Consider the following 9530-nt stretch of genomic DNA (forward strand, 5'->3'; position numbering starts at 1 on the left):
TGCATTAACTCTTGCACATGTCACACACTCGGCCACATACTTCGCAACATCGAGTTTCATCTTCGGCCACCAATAGTAGGGTTTTAGGTCCCTATACATTTTTGTGCTACCGGGATGAATTGAGTAGATGGTCTTGTAGACTCTTATTCCTCCCATCTTAGGAACCGAAATCCGATCTTGGAATACCTTCAGTCCTTGATGGTTTGTACTAAACACCATTGTTTTTCCCAAAAGTTCGTCTTTTCGGTCATCCTTCTCTGAAGCTTCTTCTTGAGCTTTCCTGATGCTTTCCACAATCGTTGAGATAACTTCAATTCTCAACGCTCTTGGCCTTTTACTTTCAAGATTGACTTTTCGACTAAGAGCATCAACGATAATGTTTGCTTTATCTGGGTGGTAAAGCATCTCATAGTCGTAGTCCTTGAGTAACTCTAGCCAGCGTCGTTGTCTCATGTTCTATTCCTTGTTATCAAAGAGATACCTGAGACTCTTATGATCAGTGAAAAGTTTGCATTTCGTGCCATAGTGGTAATGCCTCCATATCTTTAGGGCAAAAACTATCGCTGCCAACTCCAAATCGTGAGTGGGGTAGCTCTTTTCGTGCACCTTCAATTGTCGAGAGGCATATGCTATCACCTTTTCTCTTTGGGTCAGAATAAAGCGCAACCTGTCTACCGATGCATCGCTATACACCGCAAAATCTTCAACTCCATCGGGTATAGAAAGAATCGGTGCTTCGCATAACTTCATCTTTAGCTTCTCGAATGCCTCTTCATGTTTCTCACTCCACGTATATGTAGTCCCTTTGTGGGTCAAAGCTGTTAATGGAGCAACTATCAAAGAAAAGCCTTGGATAAATTGTCGGTAATATCCGGTTAATCCTAGAAAGCTTCGAATCTTTGTGGGACTCTTTCGACGTTCCCACTTCATTACAACTTTGATTTTTGCTGGGTCAACCATTATTCCCTCCTGGTTAACCACATGACCCAAGAATTGGACTTCTCAGATCCAAAAATCACACTTGGTGAACTTTGCATACAACTTCTCCTTCTTCAGCACTTCTAATACTTCCCGTAGATGCTTGCCATGCTCCTCTTGGCTATTCGAGTAGATCATAATGTCGTTAATGAACGCTATCACTGATTTATTGAGGAATGGTTTACAAACCCTGTTCATCAAATCCATGAATGCTGCTGGGGCATTGGTTAGTCCAAATAACATAACCAAGAACTCATAGTGTCCATATCTCAATCTAAATGCAGTCTTCTCAATATTCTAATCTCTCACCTTCAGCTGATGATATCCTGACCTAAAATCGATCTCTGAGAAATAGCTCGAACCATGCAGCTGATCGAATAGGTCATCAATCCTCAGCAATGGGTACTTGCTCTTTAACATTTCCTTATTCAGCTCTCTGTAGTCAATACACAAGCTCATGCTTCCGTCCTTCTTTATCACGAATAGCACCACAGCTCCCCAGGGCGACGAACTAGGTCTAATGAAACTGTTTTCCAACAACTCCTAAAGTTGTGTCATGAGCTCCTTCATCTCCATCGGTGCCAATTGGTAAGGTGCCTTTGCTATCGGTGTTGTACCTGGTAATAAGTCTATCCAAAACTCCACTTGTCTATCAGGCGGTAATCCAGGACGATTTTCGGGAAAGACCTCCGGATAATCATACACGACCGATATATTCTGCACCTCCTTCTTTTCTTTCTTATCATCGATAACAAATGTCAAGTATGATGCACATCCCTTGGACAAACATTTTTTTGACTTTCATCAGGGAGATGATTCCAGAATTAATCTACGTTTGTCCCCGTACACCATAAATGACTCCTTTCTGGGTGGGTTCACCCTTACTATCTTCTTTCGGCAAAGAATCTCAGCATCTGTGGCACTAAGCCAATCCATTCCCAAAACGATATCAAAACCGTTCAACTCTATGGGCAAAAGCTCATCGTGGAATTCGTTTCCATTTAGGTCGATGACTACGTTCTTAGTACGATTACTAACAGGTACGACCTTGCCACTAGCAACTTCTATAATCAGGGCATTATCATGTTTTTCTGTAGGTAATGCTAGTTTCCCACCAAATTTACATGACACAAAGGAGTAGTTGGCTCGGGAATCAAATAGTATATTGGCAGGCAAACCATTTACAAGAAAGGTACCTGAAGCGATGTCTACTGCCTCCTTCACAGCCTAGAGCATCATCTGGAAGGCTCTCACCTTCTGCCTGGGTGGAACGCTAGGCCTTCCCGCATCTTTCTTCTTTGGGCAATCCTTAGGAATATGCCCTTTTTCACGGCACTCGTAGCACACCCTCTTGTTGATGGTTCACTCACGGCACTCGTAGCACACCCTCTTCGCTACATTTTCCCGAGTGCTTCTTCTTGCACCATTTTGCTTCGTTCCCTCCTCCTCCAAACTTCTTGGAACATAACTTCCTCTTCATTTTGTTGGGTTTAGCAGACCCTTCAAATTTCCTCTTCTTGCCAACCTCAACCTTGTTGGCAGATCTTCCCTTAATCAGGTCCTCCACAGACTTGGCAGCCCAGATAGCTGCCTCCAGAGTATGTGCCTGACGCACTGGCACCGCATACTCCCATGGGAGTCCCTTAGCAAACTTGTTGATCTTTGTCAGCTCATCTGGGACAAGACGCAAGGCAAACTTCATCTTTTCTGTGAAGTTGTTCATGTATTCATCGATTGACATGCTTCCCTTCTTCAGGTTCAGGAACTGGTTCTCTAGCTCGAGCAAGTTTGAGATAAGCAGTACTTCTATTTGAACTGTACTAAAAACTCTGCCCATGTCAGTTGTAGGGGCTCATTGGGGCTCAGAGACTTCCCCAGGGTATTCCACTAACGCAGTGCTCCTCCACGGAACTGACGTACATCAAATGTGGTTTGTAGCTTGCCTCTGCAACTGCATGTCATAAAAGCTAACTCCATTTTTGAGATCCAATCCATGACTCTGATCGGATCTTCCTTTCCACTGAAATTCGATGGCTTGCAAGTTAGAAAATCCTTGTACTTGCATCCGTTTCTCTCAACTACATCATCTTGGCAGTTTCTGTGACAACCCGAAATTTTCCATCCAGTTCAGTCTAACACTTTTTTCAAAGTCAAACTCATTCACTACTAGAAAAACAGCCTTTTACGATGCTCATTGCGCGTCATAAAAGGCTCAGACGACGCGCAAATGCGCGTCAAGGAAGGCCCTGTCATAAAGAGAGACGACGCACATTTACGACGCTCATTTACGACGCGCAATTACGACGCACGTTTACGACACGCAATGCGTATCAAGGAAGGTCGTGTCATAAAGGAAGACGACACGCATTCGCGTATCGTAACCTTACGACGCGCGTGTTAATGACAACAATGCGTATCAAGAAAGCCCCTGTCAAGAAAGGCCATGTCATAAATGAAGATGACACACATTTTTGCGTATCGTAAATTTAAATATTTAAAAAAATATATATTTATATATTTATTAATTTTTAAATTAATTTTGCATTTAATGTGTCATAATAGAAATAAAATACCATATACAAAAAAATACAATCCATTGAATAAACTTTAATGTCATACTATTCTATTTCTTACAATATATCAATTTGCATTCACCTAATCTACTCTATGTTTCATACTAACAATTGAAATGAAGAATACAACACTTGCATTTTCAACATCTTATCTCTTTCGGATTGAGCTTTCTTTTCCACTTCTAACTCGAGAGCTATTCGCTTTCATCAACCCTGTAAACACAACACAAATACAAAAGGATAATTATATCAAATGCTATCCAACTTCTTCATTCTTTAAAAACAAGTGTTGCACAACATAACTTACCCTTGTTTTATCATGAATAACAAACATCAAAGTTGTTTTATGTGGACTAAATAGTCACAACAAAATTATAAAACTTACCAAAATTACCAAAATGCCCCCGAGAGATTTATAGTAAACAAAATTATAAAACTTACCAACGCTTTATCCGACATCATTTTTCGCATCGAGTATGCCAGCCTGCAATTATGAGCAACATGATTTATATTTTATTAATCAAAAACTCATTTAAAAGAAATGGATTAATAATTATAAGAAAAGATTCAACTTACGTTAATGTGACAGCTAATGGAAGTCCTAGAACCGCAACAACAACAATCGTGACCTAAAGATTCATCAAATTAGAAGAAGGGCAAAAAACGAAACTTAATAAAAATACATGAAGTAAACATTGATTGCTAAATACATACTGCAATAGTGAAAATATTGATTGCTCCATCTGCCACCTTACACCCCGACATTAAAATTGGTGATTTATGATCTTTACGAACCTGTTACATTTATAAAAATAAAAAGTTTTTTATATACCCTAAAAAAATTTCAGAAAAAACACAAGGCAACAAAATTTTATAAAAACTTACAATTTTACTCTCGCCAATCATACTTGATTCATCAACTGAAAGTGAGTGACCAGAAATCAAAACCCCATCAGCTGGTACCTGGTTTATAGAAGAAGGTTAAACAAGGGCAAAAATGGATGTAATTAAAATGTGGTAATAAATAGAAATGAGAAATATATTACTTGGTCCCCGATTTTTAGAGTTATGACATCACCCACAACGATATCAAAGATTGAAATCTCCACCCTCCTTCCACCTCTTATAAAACAAGAAAGGTTCCAAGTCAGACCTTGAAAGCATATCCCTCTAGTGACTTAGAGGGCTTGACCTGGTCAACAACTTTTGATTTTGATGTCTTGGATCCACTTCTAATACGACAAGTTTCTGTGAGTTTGGGTGAAGAAACAGTGGCCCTATCCCTATGGCTATCATCATCCACCTTCACAGGCTTTGTCGCATAAGATGCATGTCTACTACTGGTTTCCGGAGCTTTTGGTGATGCACTTATTTCCCTAGATTTGGATGTGTGGGAAATCCTACTCTTGTTACTGGAAACATCATTCGAAGAAGATAAGCTATCATCTTTAAGAACTGAAGCACGATGAGAAGGAGAATTTTTAGATTCCCCGAACTTGGAAGTATCATCTTTAAGCACTAAATCCTACTCTTGTTGATTTCTTGACTGTATGCTTCATACTTGCTATGTTCTTTCTTCAACTGCAAACAGAATTAAAATCTCTAGTTACTGAAACCAGAATCCATGAATCTACTTAATATTATTACAAGTATAAACATGGAACATGTGATGCAACTAATTCATCCATCCAGTAAGGCATTACCAACAACATAGTCCTCTTGTCAATTTACTATAATAATATGATATCGTATGTGAAATACCTTTTATAAACCTGACCTGGTTATCCTCAATAACATATTAATTAATAGTAAGTCAACATTCAACTATTATTTTAATTACTGTAGTGAAAGAGCTCACTGACATGCTGGAATTCAGAAGCCCAACCCCCAGCACCAATTTGTCATTCAAAGGATTAAGGATAAAGCCCAAACATTCAGGTCCCCACCGTATTGTTGGGAAAATTCATCAGCCCAGCTCTGCACGGGGCCCCATGACTTGCGACTCCCCCAATACTGATCCAGATCTGCGTATCTACCAGGCATGTGCTCCCTAGCCAACCCCCATGATTATCAATCTCTAAAGAAGATAACAGACCATTCACCTGAACAAGTATTTGTTAACTTAATTTTCATGGTTTATATAACAAGTGCTCAAGGTTCATTTCTAATTTCTTCTTTAATAGCCCTGCCAAATATTTTAATCTGAATACTTAATTACCAAGCAACCTTTCACATTACAGAAAATGTGAAAGATATATACAGAGAGAGAAAGAGAGAGAGAGATAAACATGTACCAAGGGTGAAGGGGTAGTTTAGACATTTACCAGATGGGACCATACATGTCGGTTGAGTCAATATAATTCATCACAGAACAAAAATGAGTTGACTCGGTTTGCTGAAGAGCTGCAGTTGTGTGTTCCAACATTCCCTTTTAAAATGATGCATCAACAGAAGCCTCCATAAATGACTTATTTGATCAAACAACCTGAAGATATTTTAAGAAATAAAATGTTATAAAGGAAGAGATGGATGTGAGATACAACAATGAACAAATGGTTGAAAGTATATAGAAGCAAAAAAGTTAAAAAATTATGAGGAAATATTAAAACTCTTAGCTACTGAAGCTATCCCACATCACATGATGTATTAAAAGTTGCATTTATCCTATACTTAATACAAAGGAAATCGACGGTGCAGAAGGAAAAAAGGCTTATTTTTTGTGGTTTCCTTTTTGGCTCACCATGAAATTTTTTACTAACGTTCTAAGTATTGTAGTAATTTTTTTTTATAAATTTTGGGTTTATAAGCTTGAACTTGTTTTTTACATCTAAATTTAGTTTGAAATTTTTTAACAAGTGGGCAGATGGGACATCTTCTTCATTTGTAATGTTCCAGGTACCTGGTTTACAGAAAATTGATAGTCCAAAATCTATGTTTTTAAGAGGCGAATCTTTATGTATATATAAAAAAAAGTTTTCAGGTCTAAGATCACGATGTGTTACTCCCAAAGAATGAAAAGCTTCAATCAAACCAACAATTTTTTTTTTATTTTTTTTTATAAAGATCAGTTTCTTTTCTTTCTGAACGGTGCCCTTTTATGGTAATCCTATCAAAGAACTCAACTTTAGCACAAAGTTCCATCACCAAATGATCTACAACGGAATCTTCATAAGCTCCTTGAATTGAAACCACCAATATGAACGTGATATTGATTGGAAGAATATTCATAATCCTACTACACACATATAAATAGTCAATAATATGAGCTACCAGATGTCTGTGCTATCCACTTCCTTTTTCACTAAAGTGGTGTGTAGGCATTTAAACAAACAGTTGGTCTGCAACTGCAAATCTACCAAATTAGAGAAAACACTTATACTAATCAAACCATACGATGTTGATAGAAAAGTTACAGCAAGATACCAATTAGGGCTCTTTATCAAAAATAAAAAATCAACTCACCTTTAAGGGAACATTGGTGGCATACGATGTTGATAGAAAAGATGAATGAAAGGGGTATATTTGGGAAGAACTATAAGATCTCTTGTGGTAGGGAGGCGATGAACATATGAAATGAGCCCTAACAAATCCAGAGCACCGCGTGGTAATAATGGAGAACAGTAGCCGACAACACTTATATGTTTCTTTGTACGTCAAATCAATATAGGGTTTACGGTTTGAGAGTGAAAAACCAGTCAACCGTGTGAAGATTGAAGAGTGAAGTGAAATTGAGGATAAATTGTACCGGGTTTTAGGGGAGAAGTCGAACCAATTGGTCTTCTTCAGAACCATTACAGGTTGCATTTTTCCGATGAAGTTGTTTTCGAAGATGAACGTGAGATGATGGAGCGTCAATAGAGAAAATCGGTAGGGTTTTTGGAGATTTTAAAAGAGAATCAGTACAAGTTATTTACGGAGGGAGGAAGACGAAGGGCGAGACTTAAAAAATTTGGGGTATTTCATTTCCCCGCTTAAAACGCGTGTTTCATTAAAAAATTATAAAGCGACATACTTAGATGACACACACTTTATGAAAGGCGCCCTCCACATTTTCATTTTTTTTTCTTTTCTAACACATATTTTAGGGCACGCACAAATACGTGTCCTCTATCCTTCATATTTTAAAAAACTGACATTATTTTTTAGAGCACGCACAAATGCGTGTCCTCTATTAGCGCGTGTCATTGTTTGCGCGTCATTAAAAGGCTGTTTTCTAGTAGTGATTGTTGTTATCTTTTAGCACAATTAGGAGTTTATTTGAGCGTTCTGAGCCTTGTACACTTAAGGAATAAGTGTCGGGGTTTATCGGCTGAAGTTATAGCTCAAGGAAATGACCTTAAATACGATTGTAAGGAGTTCACGGCCAACACATGGGAGTTTACAGCCGTAAACTCCATGTGGGCCATAAACTCTTGCCTATATGGTGAAAGGGTGGCCATATTTTCATTCCTTCCTTCCATTTGGCGCAAATCCTCTCAAGTATCATCCTGATCTTCGTCCCCGATCTTCAAAACTCGTAAGCTTATTGTCTTAACTAGTTGATATCTTGCATGAACTAGTAATCTTACATGATTTCATCCATGAAATCATTCCATTTTGTAAATTTTCAGTTTCACCAAGAACACCAAGAACACACACTCGTGTTCTTGGCCAAAACCGACCATTCAAGCTTCTAGATCGTAAGTACTCTTGATCCAACTCATTGTGCACTAGGTTTATCTTGCTTAGGACTTAGAAAACATAAGAAATCAAGGGAATCAAGGAGTTTGCGGCCAACACATGTTCTTGGGCCGTAAACCCCTTTTAAGGGTGCAAATGACACCCTAACACCCTAGTAAACCTTGATTTTTAGCATAGAACCTTACACCATAGAGCTATGGACCCCAATAAAAGAAATGGTACTCCTTACCATGAGTTTACGGCCATAAACTCATGGGGGAGTGGTCCCAGGGCTGTGAACACCATGGAAGTTCATTTTAGGACCTTAAACCCACCCAAACACTTGGTTAAAGCATTGGAACACTTAACCACTAAAACCCTTAGAGTTTTAAGCCACTTTTGGTGACCAAATGAGAGTTTATGGCCATGAGTTTACTCCCCTGGGCCGTAAACTCCAACAAACATGGTCAGTAGACCGTAAACTCCCGTATGAGGCTTTGCAGTCCTTTGTTGCAACCCGATAGCCTCCTACCACTTGACCAAAGTGTTTTCCTCGCCATAGGATGTTTTTAAATGATTAATTAGTGTTATAATCACTAATTGTTTATATACATATGTCTTCATCTATAATTAGGATCATTGTCTGTGTCTAAGTCTTTAGTTGACACCAAGCACTTATCCGACACTTCCTTCCGATTCGCTCACTGCAGGTGAGTTCATACCCCTTGAATTACCCTTTTAAATGTTTCTACATGTTTTTAAATGTTTTATGGGGGGGGGGGGATACAAGTTGAATCATGTTAGTTATTATATCAATCACATGTGATTAATAACTAACATACAAATGGATTTACTATACGTTAACCGTTTTACCAAACGGATTTCTTCAAATGATTTTCATAAACGTATTATATTTTTATAACTCCTTATTAAACTGTATGTTTCATTTCAAACTCATTTACAATTGTGTTTCAAACAAAGGTTTCTTTATACTTAAACTGTTTTTATCAAACAAATCCTTTCAAAGGTTTTACAAAACTTCTTTTATGCTTTTATATTATCAATTGCATGCCTGTATATGTATAGTTATATAAATAATATTTAAAAGACTTAGGAAGGCTAACCCGATTTATTTCCTTTTCCCCATTGGGATGTGGTCTAGTAGGGTATCGGATATCCGTCTGAAGGTCGTTTAACTATCAATCATATATTATGTATACATATAGTGACATAAAAGTTTTCCTCAGCCAGTTCAGTATCTTTGGGTAGCAAAGGCATACTTCACTTATACATGTACACCATTAGTAACTATTATAGGTA

The sequence above is a fragment of the Lactuca serriola genome, chromosome 4 (genome assembly GCF_051521515.1).
Source record: "Lactuca serriola cultivar US96UC23 chromosome 4, Lser_US96UC23_V15, whole genome shotgun sequence".
Lineage (NCBI taxonomy): Eukaryota > Viridiplantae > Streptophyta > Magnoliopsida > Asterales > Asteraceae > Lactuca > Lactuca serriola.